The sequence below is a fragment of the Bombina bombina genome, chromosome 2 (assembly GCF_027579735.1).
Source record: "Bombina bombina isolate aBomBom1 chromosome 2, aBomBom1.pri, whole genome shotgun sequence".
Classification (NCBI taxonomy): domain Eukaryota; kingdom Metazoa; phylum Chordata; class Amphibia; order Anura; family Bombinatoridae; genus Bombina; species Bombina bombina.
The window spans coordinates 1,321,357,994-1,321,379,409 of NC_069500.1; the positions used below are offsets into that span (position 1 = coordinate 1,321,357,994).

General features: G+C 35.4%; 1 protein-coding gene across 2 annotated transcripts in view; it reads left to right on the forward strand.

The window, feature by feature from the left end:
- The window catches only part of CPZ (carboxypeptidase Z), a 283,985-nt gene that overhangs the window by 203,002 nt on the left and 59,567 nt on the right, over window positions 1–21,416 (forward strand). The window lies entirely within an intron of this gene.

Consider the following 21,416-nt stretch of genomic DNA (forward strand, 5'->3'; position numbering starts at 1 on the left):
TATATATAATATATGTGTGTGTTTATATGTGTATATACACAAAGTAACACATAAATATATATGTATATAAATATACAGTATATATAATATATGTGTATGTTTATATGTGTATATACACAAAGTAACACATAAATATATATGTATATAAATATACAGTGTATATAATATATGTGTGTGTTTATATGTGTATATACACAAAGTAACACATAAATATATATGTATATAAATATACAGTGTATATATATATATATATGTGTGTGTTTATATGTGTATATACACAAAGTAACACATAAATATATATGTATATAAATATACTGTATATATAATATATGTGTGTGTTTATATGTGTATATACACAAAGTAACACATAAATATATATGTATATAAATATACAGTATATATAATATATGTGTGTGTTTATATGTGTATATACACAAAGTAACACATAAATATATACGTATATAAATATACAGTATATATAATATATGTGTGTGTGTTTATATGTGTATATACACAAAGTAACACATAAATATATACGTATATAAATATACAGTATATATAATATATGTGTGTGTGTTTATATGTGTATATACACAAAGTAACACATAAATATATACGTATATAAATATACAGTATATATAATATATGTGTGTGTTTATATGTGTATATACACAAAGTAACACATAAATATATACGTATATAAATATACAGTATATATATATATGTGTGTGTTTATATGTGTATATACACAAAGTAACACATAAATATATATGTATATAAATATACAGTATATAGAAAGATTGATGCTAACCGCACCTAAAATCATACATGAGGATCAGGTGGGATTCGTGAGTGGAAGATCATCTGAGAAAAATGTTAGGAAGATACTCCACGCTGTCTCTCAGTACAGTAGTGGGGGTTCTGCTCTGCCGGAGGCCTTCCTGCTATCTTTGGATGCAGAGAAGGCCTTCGACAGAGTGGAATGGCCATTTATGTTTAAAGTTATGGCCAGATATGGATTTGGAGAAAAGTTCCGTACCTTTATTAGTAATATCTATTCAGATGCCAAGGCATCAATTATGATCAATAATGATTTAACTCAATCTTTTACACTCTCAAGAGGCACGCGTCAGGGGTGTCCCCTTTCACCCCTACTTTTTTATTTAGTTCTGGAGCCATTGGCAATTAAATTGAGGGAACTCCTTACAGGAATTAATATAGGCAAGGAATTGCTAAAGTTATCTTTATTTGCTGATGATCTACTACTGTATGTCAGTAACCCGAAAGACACTATTAATCTAGTCCTAGATCTTTTAAAGGATTATGGGAATGTCTCTGGTTATAAAACCAACCTGGCAAAATCAAAGGTAATTTGGTTGAATAGGAGGAATAAACATCAGACCTATGAATTTATTGAATCCAATGCTTTGGAATACCTGGGTTTGAAACTCTCTGTTAACCCCGATGACTGGTATCGTGACAATATTCTAACAGTCCTCCAAGAAACTATGATAAAATTGAGAAGCTGGGCAGCGTTGCCGGTTTCAATTTCGGGTAAAGTTAATCTTTATAAAATGTTCATAGTCCCAAAAATTTTGTATCCATGTAGAATGCTTCCTTTTCTTATAAAAAAAATGGATCTATGGCGTTTCAATCGGGCGTTGAGATACTTCCTGTGGAGTGGGAGAAAACCCAGAATAAAACTAGAAATACTGCATCAACCGTATTTGGGAGGGGGGTTATCACTACCCAATTTGGAATGGTATAATTTAGCAACTCTAATAAGACTTCCAATTGACTGGCTTTTTCAGTCATTTAAATTATCTGATAGATATTTAGAAGAACAGATTTGTGCCCCCTACTCTATGGGCTTTATACTACACGCATCAAATAAGATTTTGGGCAGTACAATTGCTAACCATCCCTTGCTTAAAGACATCTTAAGAGCATGGAGAAATACCATGAAGTTACTTGGATATTCTACCGCGGTCTCTAAATGGCTACCCATTCAAGGTAACTGGTACTTCCCACTAGGTAAATCAGTTAATCCTTTTAGTCTATGGTCACCCACTAAAGTTCTCTCGGTTGCAGAGTTTTATGATTTTAAGACTAGAAAACTTCATAGTTTTGCAGAATTTCAAAATATTTTTCCTACAGTACAGAAGAAACATGTTTTACTTCTTGCAAGTTAAAGATTATATATGAAAGCTATTGCATCTGTTTCCCCAGATCCTTCAAGAACACCCATTAATGGATCATCTTAAACGGGAAAAATGTTCTCTATCCTCTATATATAAAATTTTAAGGTCTGCAGAGACAGAAAAACATATAGCACGAGCAAGGTCATATTGGGGAAAAGTATTAGGTTGGACGGACCCTATAGATCCACTAGAGAACAGTTTAAGGACAACGTTATCTATTTCTCCTTCAATCTATCTAAGAGAAACGCAGTTTAGGATCATTAATAGAGATTATCTCACCCCACGGCGGGTAGCTAAGTGGAATTGTAATGTCAAGAATTTTTGTATTAGGTGCCATTTAAGTGACCCAGACTTGGGACACCTCCTGTGGGAGTGTCCGAAGGTGAACCAATTTTGGCATAAGGTAGCATATTTACTTTCCCAAATGACAACTGTTGAAGTGAGGTTTTCAATAAATTCTATAATATTACTGACCCCCTGTCTTTCATGGGGGAATAAAAAGAGATTCATTTTAACAGCGATACTCAATCTTAGAAAACTTATTTTCGATAATTGGTGCAAACCTCGAATTCCATCGGTTAAGGAAGCAAAAAAACTCCTTTCAGATACTGCAATACTTGCAGCCCATGACTACAGGCTTGAAAGGAAAAAAGACAATTCATATTTAAAGGTCTGGAAAGATTTTATCCTAAGCCAGGGTAAAGACTTCACTGCTAATATAGAAGGTATCATTAATATACAAATATAGTGAGTTCGGAATGGATGGGGGGGGTGGGGAGGGAGGTGATTATATAATTTCTTCTTTTTTTTTTCTCTCTCTCTCTTTGGATATAAAAAAAAAAAAAAAAGTTAGTTGGACTCTCTTGATGTATGAATATTTTAGTATATCACTATATAAGATAATGGTTTCCTAGGCTGACTCGATGGGTATAACTGACCCATCTCTCCCTCCCCCTTTTGGATATATAACACTTATGTAGAATTTTGACAAATGTAACTGGATACATGTGAGTATCCTATTCGAATTGTTTGTATTGTTGATGTATTTTTCAATATTAAAATAAAAAAAAATAAAAAAATAAAAAATATACAGTATATATATATATATGTGTGTGTTTATATGTGTATATACACAAAGTAACACATAAATATATATGTATATAAATATACAGTATATATATATATATATATATATATATATATATATATATATATATATATATATAAGAAGTAAGTGAGTTGAATCCAGCACCATAGGTTTTAGTAAAGTTTCTTTCCCACCTGTGTGCACGTTACCAAGGAGTATCAGCCAAACTCCAGTGTATACAGTCCATGTAGAAAATAAGGTAACAGCACCACAGCACACAATCTTCTTTTAAAGGTGAAAAATCTTTATTTGAGGTTTAGCAACCAGTAAAAAAGCGACGTTTCGGACCTACATAGTCCTTAATCATGCATAAGTTAAAATCAAACAAACAGACTTTAAAAAGGGTATCTGGACCAATCATGCTTCAATTCTCAGTGTTAATTGGTTTAACCCATACCTATCCAGGTTTGTAAATTTCAACAACACAGTGACCTCTAGTGGTACCAGAATATATTCCATCATTTAAAACCATTATAAAAACAAATACAAATCATAATCTCTATTCAGACCATATGGATGTAATGTGTTCAGACGTTTAATCCACCATACTTCTTTCTGTTTTAGTTTTAGTTCCCTATTACCCCCTCTTCTATGATGGGGGATATGGTCAATCACTTGAAAGCGAAGCTGGCTTACTGTATGGCCCATATTTGTAAAATGTGCTGATACTGGAAGTGACATATCTTTTGATTTAATGGATGCTTTATGTTGACTAAACCTATCCCTGGCGGCTTGGGTGGTCTCGCCAATGTAACAAAGGCCACATGGGCATTTAAGTAGGTAGATTGCATAGTTAGTTTGGCATGTATATAACCCATTTATTGTATATTGCTTTCTTTTGTCATTTTGTGCTAAGAATTTCCCTTTAATAACTGAATTACATTGGGCACAGTGTAAGCAGGGGTAACAGCCTTTATTAGGGGTAGTTAAGTAATTTACATCAGACATTTTAGTTGTACCTATGTCAGCTTTTACTATGTGATCCCTAAGATTTTTTACCCTTCTATATGATGGCATAGGAGGGAGTTTAAATGATTCTATCTCTGGATTATATTTTGACAAAAGGTGCCAGTGTTTTCTTACTATTCTAAAGATGTCATTACTCTTGTCACTGTATTCCATTGAAAGCACTAATCTATCTGTTCCTTTCTCTGTTGGTTTTTTATCATGTATTCTATCCAAATCCTGAATGTTTTTAGCGATATTTTCTTTTGGATATCCTCTTTGGATAAATTTATTGCCCATAGACACTAGTCTTTCTGGCAATACTTTTTGATCTCTAACTATTCTTTTAGTATGCAAAAGTTGACTCCTGGGTATGGATTTAAAAACAGTATCAGGATGGAAACTTTCATATCGCAGCAGAGTATTTCTATCTGTGGGTTTTACATATAGATCTGTACTTAATGTATTTCCATGTCGATATACAGTTGTATCCAGAAAGTTAATCTTTTGGATAGAGTAAGTAAGGGTAAATCTTAGGCCTGTCATGGAGGCATTGATATCCTCAACAAACTGTATCAGGGACTCCAATGAGCCCCCCCATATGCCAAAAATATCATCTATATACCTTAGCCACAGCTTACAATGGCTGATGAATGGCTGATTAGTGTAGACAAATTTGTTCTCAAAGCCACTCATGAACAAATTGGCATATGAGGGGGCTACATTGGAGCCCATGGCTGTTCCCCGCTTTTGCATGTAGTAAGTGTCTTGAAAGAGAAAATAATTGCAATATAGGACAAGTCTTAGCATGTCATCAAAAAAATCAATCTGAGATAGATTATATAAGCCACTGTCACTCAAAAAGCTTTTCACAGTCAATAGGCCTGCCTCATGGGGAATAGAGGTATATAAATTTACCACATCCAGTGAAAAAATTAACCAAGTATCCTCTATTTCAATCCCCATAAGTTTTGAAAGAAAATCATTTGTATCCTTAATAAAGGATTTTAGTTGTTTGACAAATGGAAAGAGGACTTTGTCCAGAAAGATAGAGATATTAGAAAAAATAGAATCGGTACAGGCCACAATAGGGCGTCCTGGTGGATGTAATAAGCTTTTATGGACTTTGGGTAATGTATAAAAAATTGGTGTTATAGGGTATTTGTTATACAAAAAATCATAGACCTGTTTAGAAATAATGTTATGTGTCAAAGCTCTATCTAATATGCCCTTAAGTTCTCTTTGTATTTCTTTAAGAGGATCATGATCCAGTATTTCATAAACCCCTCCATCTGACAGCTGTTGTAATATCTCCTGCACATAATAGTCAGTGTCTAACACTATTATTGCTCCGCCCTTGTCAGCATTTTTTATGGTGATATTTTTGTTATTTTTCAAAGTAGATATAGCCTCCCATTCCCCTTTTGTGAGGTTATGTTGTTTTGTGTAAGGATTTAATCTAGTTTTTTTCATTAGATTAGCAACATCTTGTTGAACAAATTTAACAAATGTTTCTACACCTGAGTTGCTTGTTGGAGGTACATATGAAGATTTTTTGTGCAGATTTAACTTTTTCAAATTCAAACATTCACTCTGCATATCATCTTCATTTATTGCATTAGTTTCACTTACATTGGCTACATTTTTACCACCATATATTGTTTTCAACCTTAGCAGTCTGAAAAATTTGTATAGATCTTTATCAATTTCAAACTCATCACAATCTTTCACTGGACAGTATGACAAGCCCTTCATTAATAAGCTATGCTCATTATCTGTAAGCTTATATTTAGAGATATTAATAACCAGATTAATTTCAACATTTGCCTGTGGACTAGCATTGGGTATCACTGGTATAAACTCAGACAGTGTACTATCTACTATGTCACATTCTAAGGAGTTAATTTCAGGCAGTTCATTTTCCCTTATTATACCACACTCTAAGAGGTTAATCTCAGGCAGTTCATTTCCCTCAAGTGGATTTTCAGATAACACTGGAGTACTAGCAATATTAGACAGTTCGTTCCATTCATTTCCCTTTATGAAGTTAGTAACAGGCAGTTCATTTTTGTTAAACAGTAAGGGGTTAACAACCGGCAACTTTTTTACCTCTATTGTTGCTTTCTCATACCCCTGCGATGTCTGGCTCCTCTCCGTGACCGCTGCGGCTGCCCTTGCTGGTTCCAGGAACTCCGTGTGTGCATCTTGTACTCCCTTTGATCGGCGGTGCTTCCGCCCTCCCCTCCGGTGTCGCCTTCTGAGCCTGTGTCTAAAAAACTCTCGCCGGATGATGAGCTGTCTTCCTTTTCTTGCGCTGCTGTAGTTCTCGGCTGTCTCCTCCAGCGTGGGCCCTCACGTCGTGACGTCTGGTCATGTGACCACTGGTACACTCGGTTGTTAGCATAGTCCGTTTCATCCCGTATGAATTTAACCCTTTTCCTTTCTTCCAGGTCTGAACGGTATTGTGCCAGTAATGCATCTACTTCTTCTTTAGTAGTTTTCAGCATATCCAGGGTGAGTTTAGTTTCCATTATTCTTTCCACTTCTGATACGGTTTTTTTCTGTTTCTCAATTTCCAGTTGTAGGCACTCCACGGTCAGGACGATAAGGTCAAATGAGCACTTATTCAGAATGCTCTCAAATTTATTTTTATACATTTCATTGTTAGATAGAATGGTGGGCCTCAGTTTAACTCTTAAGCCTCTGGGGATCCTTTTAATACGGTAGTATTCTGCAAGTGTCACAGAATGCAGTTCCAGAGATATCAATTTTCTTTTTGTTCTCTCATACTCTTTTTTAGTGTCTGCTTCTGCAGTGACCCTTAAGAAATTCCTTGATCCCAGGGCCAATGAGGTGATGCGTGCTGCATCTATGTCTGAATAAGAGAAAGTAGAAGGCTGCTTGTCCTCCATTATGTTTTCACTCACTACAGGTGCTCGTGACTCTGCTGATTCCATAAACAAGAAGTAAGTGAGTTGAATCCAGCACCATAGGTTTTAGTAAAGTTTCTTTCCCACCTGTGTGCACGTTACCAAGGAGTATCAGCCAAACTCCAGTGTATACAGTCCATGTAGAAAATAAGGTAACAGCACCACAGCACACAATCTTCTTTTAAAGGTGAAAAATCTTTATTTGAGGTTTAGCAACCAGTAAAAAAGCGACGTTTCGGACCTACATAGTCCTTAATCATGCATAAGTTAAAATCAAACAAACAGACTTTAAAAAGGGTATCTGGACCAATCATGCTTCAATTCTCAGTGTTAATTGGTTTAACCCATACCTATCCAGGTTTGTAAATTTCAACAACACAGTGACCTCTAGTGGTACCAGAATATATTCCATCATTTAAAACCATTATAAAAACAAATACAAATCATAATCTCTATTCAGACCATATGGATGTAATGTAATGTGGTCTGAACACATTACATCCATATGGTCTGAATAGAGATTATGATTTGTATTTGTTTTTATAATGGTTTTAAATGATGGAATATATTCTGGTACCACTAGAGGTCACTGTGTTGTTGAAATTTACAAACCTGGATAGGTATGGGTTAAACCAATTAACACTGAGAATTGAAGCATGATTGGTCCAGATACCCTTTTTAAAGTCTGTTTGTTTGATTTTAACTTATGCATGATTAAGGACTATGTAGGTCCGAAACGTCGCTTTTTTACTGGTTGCTAAACCTCAAATAAAGATTTTTCACCTTTAAAAGAAGATTGTGTGCTGTGGTGCTGTTACCTTATTTTCTACATGGACTGTATACACTGGAGTTTGGCTGATACTCCTTGGTAACGTGCACACAGGTGGGAAAGAAACTTTACTAAAACCTATGGTGCTGGATTCAACTCACTTACTTCTTGTTTATGGAATCAGCAGAGTCACGAGCACCTGTAGTGAGTGAAAACATAATGGAGGACAAGCAGCCTTCTACTTTCTCTTATTCAGACATAGATGCAGCACGCATCACCTCATTGGCCCTGGGATCAAGGAATTTCTTAAGGGTCACTGCAGAAGCAGACACTAAAAAAGAGTATGAGAGAACAAAAAGAAAATTGATATCTCTGGAACTGCATTCTGTGACACTTGCAGAATACTACCGTATTAAAAGGATCCCCAGAGGCTTAAGAGTTAAACTGAGGCCCACCATTCTATCTAACAATGAAATGTATAAAAATAAATTTGAGAGCATTCTGAATAAGTGCTCATTTGACCTTATCGTCCTGACCGTGGAGTGCCTACAACTGGAAATTGAGAAACAGAAAAAAACCGTATCAGAAGTGGAAAGAATAATGGAAACTAAACTCACCCTGGATATGCTGAAAACTACTAAAGAAGAAGTAGATGCATTACTGGCACAATACCGTTCAGACCTGGAAGAAAGGAAAAGGGTTAAATTCATACGGGATGAAACGGACTATGCTAACAACCGAGTGTACCAGTGGTCACATGACCAGACGTCACGACGTGAGGGCCCACGCTGGAGGAGACAGCCGAGAACTACAGCAGCGCAAGAAAAGGAAGACAGCTCATCATCCGGCGAGAGTTTTTTAGACACAGGCTCAGAAGGCGACACCGGAGGGGAGGGCGGAAGCACCGCCGATCAAAGGGAGTACAAGATGCACATATATATATATATATATATATGTGTGTGTTTATATGAGTATATACACAAAGTAACACATAAATATATATGTATATAAATATACAGTGTATATATATATATATGTCTGTTTATATGAGTATATACACAAAGTAACACATAAATATATACGTATATAAATATACAGTATATATATGTGTGTGTTTATATGAGTATATACACAAAGTAACACATAAATATATATTTTTTTACAAAAAAAAAAAACAATGGCACTACTGAAAATATCTGGACTGCCTAAAATTAACCTCTGATTAAGAATATAATGAATTATCTCTTATATTCTGGGTTTTGGTGCTGGTGTATTGAAGACTGTAAAATTACAAATATAGTAAGAAAGCCTTACTAGCTAAAGAATACACGTATTTCACTCTTAGGCAGTTTGAATGTACTTATCACAAGATATCATACACTTATTATTAATGAGTGAGAATAGTACTAGTGGAAAACATAAATTAAAATTTAACTTTTAATATTTGCATTAAAATAGGATTTAAATTAAAATCACTCTTAGGTTGACTTTTAATTGTAAGATGTCTATCACATAGGAATAATATGTACTACTATTCCTATCGTTCTGAACTTATGTAGATACAAAATGTGGTAAAGTAATGATTACTTAGTAAGTCACTACTATTGAGTAGTCAGAGAGAGGAAAAGCCCTCTAATGCTCATCAGATTAAATTTATCAGGAGCTGTAAATATAGAAGGTTGTCTATGTGAGTAAATTAATTCCCAGTAAATTGTAACCTTATTGGTAAATCTATCATATGATATCACCTTATCATATGATCTAAGAGTTTACGATTATTCCTTCTCTCAGAATTGGAAGTTAAATAATACCTCTTAAAGTACAGGTAATACTTTCAATAGTAGTGTACACATAAATATACTTTGCATTTCACATGTTATGGTTGCAATAATTTAACACCCGAGACTGGTTTGTTAGTACCTTTGGGGAAAAACTTTTTTAATGTGTTGAAAGTATTAATCATTTTTACTCCAAATAGTTCTACATTACTTAATTCCTGACGATTGTATCTCAATGTATGTTGTTTAGTGACACTTTATTAAGTATACTGGACTCCTATCAAAGATCAAGGCATGTGTTTACACCACTTCGTTTATGCCTTTAAGAACATTCAGTCCTTGATACACTGTTAAACTGCATTTCAATTGTATTATTGGCTGAGATGTTCATTGGCTGGCGTAAAATTACCTCACAGTGTCAGTACTGCTTTATAATTTGTCCGGTGCTGCACTCTCTCTCTCTTTGCAAAATGTGACATCATCATGCACAGGCTAATTGAGAGAGCTCCATATGATTACTTGCTGAAGCGTTTAAACTTTGAGAATGAGACAGCACACGCGATGGACTCACTGGAAGTAAAGCCCTGCAATAAGCACACTGGTATCGACTACAAGCCCATACTATGGGAGCCGCATGGTTCAAGGTGCAATCAACCAACCTACAATACATCCAGAGGCACTCTCAGCACAGAGCTTCAACCGAGGTCTCAAAAGCACTGGCCACCGGTAGTAAAGAAAAATACGAAGCTGTCAGAAATGGCTATAATTGCCCAGGGAGAACCTAGCTTCCTGAGCGCAAAACCAAGGAACCGAACACTAGAATATAACCAGACCAATCAGCAGAGGAGGAGGAAAATACCGGCACAAGCTGTTTTAATTCTGAGGTCTGGGGTTTGGGGGGGCCCACCCGAAAAAGCAACACCAAATGCCGGACAAGCCTCTTACCTGCAAATATAACCATGATGAATCTTGCAGATACGGCGATACGCTGACTACAATACAAGTCATCTCATGGCAAGACATCCTACACTTTCATAGTGAGGGACATATCCCGAAGACAGGAGAGGGCTAATCTGAAGATGCCCTTCTCAGACAATAAACTGCTGAAGCGCCGATAAACGGAACTCTGATAATACTACCATATGCTTTGCAGTAGTGGCAACGATAATGTTGGGACATATTTCAATGTGACGTTAGTTCTATGTTCTATAGTTTAAATAGCGATCATATTGCTTAAATCCTTCTCATCAGACTTTGCCTACAGAAAAAACCTGGGGACTGAGTATAGTTTTTCTCCGCTAAAGTTATGTATGGTAAATGTCAGTAATCTGAGGATATTAATGTTTAACTGTGTTTTGTAATGTTTTCAGTGTCTTATCATTTACATGCTCAACAAGTTACTATTAATGAGTGTATATGCTCCACAGGGCGTACGTAACATTGCTGAAAGAGGTTACAACTTCCGGTAAATTATACTTACGTTATATTTATAATATCTTATTGTGTTATGGGGGCACTGAGGGGAATATCATACCTTTAAATAGTACATGGTTAATTGCATCTTAGAAAGCAAATAAGGCACAGATGTCTAACTCGCATATGATAACCTGATATGTGACCCACGACCGGGGTTGCTGAAGGGTAGAATAGATTATGTAAACATCGAAAGTGTCATCCTAAGCCAAACAGTTTTTGGAACCAGCTTACCCATACTCAATCCCCTAACTGTTATCCTACTATAAGCTTTCTGTTGCTCAATGTATCCAGCAGTCATGAAAAGGCGATAGCATCACATCTTAGAGCTTTGAATATAATATAACCGATAGAAGCATAACAACTCTGCTTTTATTTTATAAGATTAGATACAACACTCCAATTTCAGGTTTAGACGCCTACACTTTTCCACGCCCATTAGATGGCGATGACCCCTTTTTACAGAGTGCTGAGTATTGAGATTTTACCGGAGGTATGTGCAGACTACTTTAATCTCATATCCCTAAACATCTTATTCCCATGCTCGTGTGTTCACACTTTTATATCTCCCAAAGACTACCGTTAATTAACTTGCAATAAATATAAGGTGCTAGTCATACGAGAAACAGAAATATTATTATTGAGATCAATTTTGGCTTAGAACTTATACCATCCAGAAAATATAACCCTTTACTCTCCTTTCCCCTTAAATCCTACTCCTACACATCCCCAATGCCAATCTTATTTTACTTTGTTTAAGATGCTAGAAAGGTCTGATTTATTTTCGTTGGGGCCAAGACTGAGGTATACTGATCTAGAGAATATGATCTAATCTCACATGCTAGACCCTGTCTATAAGTACACAAGGGGAAATAAAATAACTACTCTAATGTGTTAATGGAATATCCTTTTGTTCCAAAGTGTCTTAATTGCTACCCTTGCTATAATCTAACTCTACATCTTTTGAATTTCTTACCATCTGATAGAGGAACATATCTATTAGCAAGGCTCATACTAACCCTTTTACCACCAGATAATGCTATAGGGTCTAAAATTATAAAATTGTGTCATACAGTATATCACATAGTTCATGTTTTCTTGCAGCCAATGCATGGACTTACCTTTGCTATGTATTAAATTGTAACAGTTCAATGTGTGTCTTGTTTCTTTGTTTTTGTTTTCCTTCTTTAGTTTCATGATCACATCGTTTTTTATTCTTTTCCCTTCTTCAGTTTCATGATTATTTAACCCCTATATAGTTTTTCATATAATTTTGTCAAGGACCCAAGTGAGGATAATTATCATATGTTCTAGACCAAAAAGAAATCTCACAGACTAGATTCATAATTTTGAATGTATCTAAGTTATATTACAATGTAGGTTTATTATTATTAATTATTAATTCTTAGGTTCATGTGCCTGTGAGTTCATCCATATCTCTTGACTTGGAAAATCTGAAATGTAATACGTGCAAATGTAACCTACACAGAGTTTTGTATGCATTTATATTGTGTTCTGCTTTTGATTCCTCAATTAAAAAAAAAATACACATCAACACACACCACATGGTGTAAACGTACAAGTTGGGGCATTGAAATTATTCAAAGAAAATAGTGCGGATTCTTCATTCCCAATATATAGGCAGTGTAACAAAGCATGCAAAGGCACCTTCAGCTTAGCCGAAATTAAAAATGAAAGATTAATTGCAAAGGATAAGATATGCTTTTTTAAAGTATATAAATGGCAAAAATCTAAGAAAGAAAATAGATACATGATTAAAAGTGTCCGGGGGATGGCTGAGGTACTAAACCAGCTCTTTTAATCAGTATACATAAACCAATCGAAGAGACATTGAACCCAAATTGAACATACAAGTCCATACCTAGAACTCCACTGCTTGAGCGGCTTTTTGTGCGCCATCAGCTTAGCGTTCAAGCATTATCCGACATGCATTTTACTGTGAATCATTATATGTCTATAATGTACTGAAATTAATGCACCAGCACTATCTAACATGCAGATGATAGTGCGTACTAGAGTGGCACTCACACATTCAAAAATATCTTTGGACAAATAATATGAATGTAAAAATTTAAGTGATAAGGATTGTTCTCTAGCAATGTTAACACACTTTACAGATTGCATTGTGTGTTCCATTTGTAATCTAGCCTAAAATGTTTAATTTTGGGTGGAAAAATATTTTCAAAGTGGTTTCATTATTTATTTTGCAGTGCACTTAAGAGATGAGCTGGTGATTGACAGCTACTATGCCACCCCAAATTTGAAGGGAGTCCACTCAGATTTGAAGGGAGTGCACTCCAGATCTGACTTTAACAATGTATTTAAAGTGAATGTAAATTTTGATGCTTAAGTGCCCGGTTTTTAAAACTTTGATTAGGGGCACTTTAATTCATCAAAATTTACATTTTACTCCTGTTGTGACAAGAAACTTACCTTTTAATCTTCACAGCAGCTGCTGCTTCCTCCGGTCTCACAAGCCATTTCTGATGTCAGAAATGATTGATAGGTCATCCTCCAATCACAGATTCCCCCCCGGGGATTCAGTGTCTGATTCACTGCTGTGATTGGAGGAAGCCAGATACCTCATTTTAGACCCAGGAAGAGGCTTTGAAATGGGTGGAGGAAGCTGGAGCTGCTGTGAAGATTAAAAAGTAAGTTTATTTTCACAACAGGAGTGAAATGAAAATATTGATGAATTAAAGTGCCCCTGTTTTTAATCAAATTTTTAAAAACCGGGCAGTTTAGCATCAAAATTTACATTCACTTTAAATATTTTTCACATTAGAAAATGTTGTTATTACTCTATTATGTTTCTTTCATTAGTCACAACAGACAAGATAATTTAAACTTTTAAAAATTAATGTGTTTGGACCTCAAAACAATGCAAACTTGCTAACAAAATGACAGTTTAAATGCTTGAAGGGACACTCAATTCAAAATAAACTTTTATGATTCAGATAGAGCATGCAGATTTAAGACACTTTCCAATTTACTTCCATCATCAAATATTGCACAGTCTTTTTATATTCACACTTTCTGGGGAACAAGATCCTACTGAGCATGTGCACAAGCCAAAAGGGTATACGTACACTAGTTTGTGATTGGCTGATGTCTGTCACATGATATAGGGGTCCGGAAAACGGAAGAAAAAATAAGTTTTATTATGCACATTTTAATTATGCAATTCTATTGTATTGAGTGGTCCTTTATTTGCCAATAAGACCTAACCTATACGTCAACTCTGAAGTGATGGTTTGTGACCCCCCTGGACTTGTCGGATCAGGGTGATTGACAACCCTTGCTAAGCAGGGGTGCCATTGCACAAGCAAACACTTGTTCAATTTTAAATTTGGGCAGCGTATTCTTCTTTTAAAAATTAAAATACATTCATGTACTATTTAGTTTAGAGTTGTATGCCCTTTTATGTCCCTTTCAATATAATGGTGCAGTATTAAAAAAAAAATGACAATCTAAGAAAATCTGTGTTTATAAAAACTGAGCATAAGTTAATTGTTCCATTTATAAAGCTGCAGAAGCAGCTTTGAAGGCTGAGTATTTCATGGTTGTGTGAACGGGCCTGAACACTATTTAAGTAGCTGTGAACTTAAAGGGACATGAAACCCAAAACATTTCTTTCATGATTCAGATAGAGAATACCATTTTAAACAACTTTCTAATTTACTTCTATTATCTAATTTGTTTCATTTTCTTGGTATCATTTGTTGAAGGAGCAGCAATGCACTACTACTTTCTAACTACTCACATGGGTGAGCCAATAACAATCGTTATATATCAGCAGCCACCAATCAGGAGCTAGAACCTAGGTTCTCTAGGTTCTCTGCTGCTCCTGAGCTTAGCTAGATAAACCTTTTAGCAAAGGATAACAAGAGAAGGAAGCAGATTAAATAATAGCAGTAAATTGAAAAGTTGTTTAAAATTGTATGCTCTGTCTAAATCATGAAATACATTTTTTGGGTTATATGTCCCTTTAAGATCGCTCCTACTTAACCTTTCCTCCATCTCAAGGGCAGCAGAGTTAAATCATTCAGATAATATTGATTAGGATGATTGAGCCCTGCTCTCGCACGATTGTTTGCACTGCCAGACAACAGGTTTCTGGGAGTGAACCTTGCCTGATCTGTATTTCATAAATGCAGCCAAATGCATTAATAAGCCAATATGCATAATATGGCTTTATTTTTCTGCCCATAGTCTATTCTTAAATACCCATGAAAGAGTTTAAAGGGAAACAGCAGACCATGGCATCAATTGGGTGTGCTATTTCAGAAATAAAAAGTTCAATGAGAACAGAAAAAAGAAGAAGCCGAATATATAAGTTGTCTGTTATTGGTCAGCAATAAGAAGGGTTCTTTAGTTCAGTTTCACAATGTTTATTTTGTCAACCAAATGTTTTTATTAATACGATGGACTTTTAAACCTACTATTAATATGATGGACTTTTAAAACTACTATTGCAAGTACAGTGGATATAAATTGTCTACACACCCAGCTTGTTGCGCTCGAACAGTACTAATGCTTGTAATATACAGTGTACATAAAAAGTCTACACACCTTTATGGAATTGCAGGTTTTTGAAATGTAAACACTGCTGCTACTTAACTTATCTCTGCCTCATCTGATTGGGATGGTTGACAGTCCCCTCTTCCATACGATTGGGCAAATGCAAGAGGGGGGCATTGCACAAGCAGCGGCTTGTGCAACGTTATATGCAGGCAGCACATTGTTGCCTGCTCGCCGCAAGGCAGGGCGGACGAGGTTAATGACAGCAAAGCTCGTCTGCCTGCCTGATGATAAATGGAGCCCAAAGTGCAATGTAATTTATAAAAGATTAATGGAAATATACAAAGTATGATCCTAATTATTAAAGTTACACAGAAACTTACACATCATAATCCGAATTTTTAAAACCACAATCCTCACTTCAATGATGTATAAAGATTCTAGATTAAAATACAAAATAGAAACTTAAAGGACAAAATCTAAATTCTAAAGTAATATAAAATACAAAGCACAAAGTTTAAACTAAACAAAACGCTCATGTCATGTCTCCCCTTCACATCCAGAAATGCAAGGAACGCCCCTTTGAGAAGTATAGCAACATTTTCCTTTCTTTAAAGGGACACTGAACCCAATTTTTTTCTTTTGTAATTCAGATAGAGCATGCAATTTTAAGCAACTTTCTAATTTACTCCTATTAGCAAATGTTATTCATTCTCTTGGTATCTTTATTTGAAAAGCAAGAATGTAAGTTTAAATGCCGGCCCATTTTGGTGAGCAACCTGGGTTGTTCTTGCTGATTGGTTTATAAATTCATCCACCAATAAACAAGTGCTGTCCAAGGTTCTGGACTTTCTTTTTCAAGAGAACAAAGAAAAGTTGGTAATAGGAGTAAATTAAAGCACAACTGTTCACATTTTACAAACAACATCTTAAACCAGTTTTTCATCCTCTCAAACGTTATAAGCATTTTACTGTCTTGCCATAAATTATTGGTCAGTACTTGTTTTGAATAAAGTAGTAAAAATGGCTGAAATTTTGGATATTTGATTAGATAGCTGGAACTTTCATATCTAAAGCCAGCCAGTAGTTATCAACTACAAAATATGGCACAGAATAACATAATGATTTACACAATGATTTATGAGAATTTTTCTTTAGCTAAATGCATTTTTGGCAGAGAGTTGTGGCAGATGCTTCAAAGCAATGTTTTAAAAAACATTACATTTGGATCAGTAGGTCTGGGAATTATTTAGAATCAGAATTGTCTAAATATGATATTAATTATACATACATACATCTTGGGATGCAAATATTAATGTCATGTATAAAAAGTAAATTTACTTTTACTAACATTATTGTATATACAATTGTGCAAACCACTAGTTATTTCTGTATTAAAATATTGAAATAACAAGACATAGGCCTCTAGCTATCAAGCCGTCAACCGCAAATACGCTGGATTCGCCTTAGTTATCAACCCCTACTGCCCGGCAAAAGTAGAATATAGTGACGTAACATACGATCCGCCGGACTCAGTCCAACACAGATCGATGGTTACGTCTCTACAGATGTTCCAAATGCAAGTTCGGCACAATCTGACTACTTTTGGTAGTTATCAAACTACTGCCAGGTACGCTCAACACTATTCCGGGCCAGCGTACCTGGATTTCAATCCGCCGCCCTGGAGGCGGCGGATCCCATAGGAATCAATGGGAGTCTGACCATAGCGAAAGCTCATGTTCGCTGTTGCCCGATATCCCATTGATTTCTATGGGAAATGTCTGCACCTAACACCCTAACATGTACCCCGAGTCTAAACACCCCTAATCTGCCCCCCCTACACCGCCACAACTAAATAAATTTATTACCCCTAAACCGCCGCTCCCAGAGCCCGCCGCAACTATAATAAACATGTTAACCCCTAAACCGCTGCTCCCTGACCCAGCCCCCACCTACATTATACATATTAACCCCTAATCTGCCACCCCCTATACCGCCGCCAACTACATGAACTTATTAACCCCTATCCTGCGGATCCTGGACCCCACTGTAACTAAATAAATTGTTTAACCCCTAAACCGCCGCTCCCGGACCCCGCCGCCACCTATATTGAAGTTATTAACCCCTAAACCGAAGTCTAACATTAACCCTAACCCCCTAACTTAAATATTATTTTAATAAATCTAAATAATAATTAATCCTATTTAAAACTAAATACTTACCTGTAAAATAAACCCTAAGATAGCTACAATATAACTAATAATTATATTGTAGCTATTTTAGGATTTATTTTTATTTTACAGGCAACTTTGTATTTATTTTAACTAGGTGCAATAGTTATTAAATAGTTATTAACTATTTAATAACTAGATAGCTAAAATAAGTACAAAATTACCTGTAAAATAATGCCTAACCTAAGTTACAATTAAACCTAACACTACACTATCATAAAATAAATTAAATAAATTACCTACAATTACCTAAAATTAAATTAAATTAAATAAACTAAACTATAGTACTAAAAATAAAAAACACTAAATTACAGAAAATAAAAAAGAATTACAAGGTTTAAACTAATTACACCTAATCTAAGCCCCCTAATAAAATAATACTTCTAAATTACCAAGTAACCAGCTCTTTTACCAGCCCTTAAAAGGGCTTTTTTGCGGGGCATTGCCCCAAAGTAATCAGCTCTTTTACCTGTAAAAAAAATACAACCCCCCCCCCCAAATTTAAAACCCACCACCCACATACCCCTACTCTAACCCACCCAAACCCCCCTTAAAAAAAACTAACGCTAACCCCCTGAAGATCTCCCTACCTTGAGTCGTCTTCACCCAATCTTCATCCATCCAGAGCGGAGCAGAGCTGAATGACTGAACGACGAATGAAGGTTCCTTTAATCCAAGATGGCGTCCCTCGAATTCCGATTGGCTGATAGGATTCGTCGTTCAGTCATCAGTTGAAGAGGATGGCTCCGAGTCGGCTCCTTTGAAGATGGCTCCGCTGATGAAGATTGAAGACGCCACCTGGATAAAGACTTCTACCGGATGAAGGACCTCCTCTGCACACCTTGGATGAAGATTTCGGCCTGGTTGGGTGAAGACGACTCAAAGTAGGGAGATCTTCAGGGGTTAGTGTTAGTGGGGTTCGGGTGGGTTAGAGTAGGGGTATGTGGGTGGTGGGTTTTAATGTTGAGGGGGTTGTATTTTTTATTACAGGTAAAAGAGCTGATTACTTTGGGACAATGCCCCGCAAAAAGCCCTTTTAAGGGCTGGTAAAAGAGCTGGTTACTTTGTAATTTAAAATAGGGTAGGGCATTTTTTTATTTTGGGGGGCTTTATTATTTTATTAGGGGGCTTAGATTAGCTGTAATTAGTTTAAAATTCTTGTAATTGTTTTTTATTTTCTGTAATTTAGTGTTTTTTATTTTTTTGTACTATAGTTTAATTTATTTAATTTAATTTAATTTTAGGTAATTGTAGGTAATTTATTTAATTTATTTAATGATAGTGTAGTGTTAGATTTAATTGTAACTTAGGTTAGGATTTATTTTACAGGTAATTTTGTAAGTATTTTAACTAGGTAGCTATTAAATAGTTAATAACTATTTAATAACTATTGTACCTAGTTAAAATAAATACAAAGTTGCCTGTAAAATAAAATTAAAACCTAAAATAGCTACAATATAATTATTATTTATATTGTAGCTATCTTAGGGTTTATTTTATAGGTAAGTATTTAGTTTTAAATAGGAATAATTTAGTTAATAATAGTAAGTTTTATTTATATTTATTAAAATAATATTAAAGTTAGGGGGTGTTAGTGTTAGACTTAGGTTTAGGGGTTAATAAGTTTAATATAGGTGGCAGCGGGGTCCGGGAGCAGCGGTTTAGTGGTTAATACATTTATTATAGTTGTGGCGGGGTCCAGGAGTGGCGGTTTAGGGGGTAATAACTTTATTTAGTTGTGGGGGCTCCGGGAGCGGCGGTTTACGGGGTAAAACAATGTAGTTTAGTGTGGGTGCTTAGTGACAGGCTATCAAAAAAGCTGCGGAGAAGCCAATGAGCAGTGAGATTGATGACTGTTAGTTAACAACAGTCCGCTGCTCATCACTCCGTACTTGGTGCGCGGCTTCTTGACAGCTTTTTTGATAACTTTGGCGAACGTATTCAGGTCTGCGGTGGCGATGGTAGGCGAGCTTAGGCGAGCGTTTTGGGCTGGCGAATGCAGGTAAGTAGACGGCTTCATAACTAGAGGCCATAGAGTTATTGTGATGATGAATAGATAGCATCAATGCTCCTTATTCTACCCCATAAGAAATGCCATGGCAAGTGTTATCACATGGCTTTTTGTGGTGTTTAAAGAGTAATTTCAATTTATTAGAAACATCTTAATAACCCATTTATCACATCATACCTCTCTGATTTCTTCCTGGACTGGGAGGTCTAGGCTGCTTAGGGAGACCTGTAGGTGGAAGTTGGATTTAATGTGTGTAGGTGGAAGATGGATTTAATGTGTGTAGAGCTGTGTCTGGTGGCTTGAGAGTCATAGGTCACTGCATATACAGGGTTGGTTGAGGTGTGGGCAGGGTTTAGGTACAATATAGGTAGACTCTGGGCATTCCATGGTTTCACTTTGAAAACTAGGATAATTGTCCTGGAGAGAAAGCTGTCGGAGGGACAGGGTTTGTCAAATGCATTTTTGGCACATTAACTCCTATTATACCTTGCATGTGAAGACGCCAATACTGGTATTAAAATTATAAATCACTTTTCCATCAACCTTTTACTCTACGGTTTGCCCAGCTTTCTTCAAAATTAAATTTCTTTTATATGCTCAGATACAGATACAAGTTACAAATATAGCTTATATCACACTCGCACTTTTAAACAATGCAACTTGTACACAAATGTGGTCATCTAAATTTTTATTTAATAGCCACAATTTAGTGTTTAGAGGTTCAAACTGCACATGAAATGTATTAATTGCACAATGCTGAACAGTAAGGGAAAATACTGAATTCAAACATATTAGTCACCGTGTCAGTCATCACTATCAGTATTGAATTAATTAGCTGATATTTTTTGCATCCATGAAGCTCTGCAAACCTTCTTGAGATAACCTATTTGAAGATCCTTTTATACTCCTGTTTCTTAAAGCTTTTCATTTGGTTTTCTTGTATTTAACTAGATCCTGCTAATATATAATTGTATGATACAAACATTTTTTCTGTATGTCTATATTGAATGGCTGCTCTTCTTATGGTCTGCTGTCTTAGAAAACTAAGTTAAAAAATATCATCTGAACTGTTATATGTTATTTTTGTGTGGGAATTCTAATGGATTGGATTAAAGGACAATATGTCTCTTGGTTTGTCAATCAATTCAAGAAGACAAAGCATGTCTGAAAACAAATGATATTCTCTTCTAGAATGTTTGTGAAATTCCTGTAGTCTTGTAATTAGCTGTGTTTTCTGCTTATGTATATTTCCATTAAAAAAACAATGGTTTTCATAAAGAAACTCTTTTTTGTTATTTTTTTTTTATTAAGGATTATGTTTATTCCGCTGTATATGTGTGTTTTATATAAAGACACATCATTAAAAAATAATAATTATTATTTCATTTT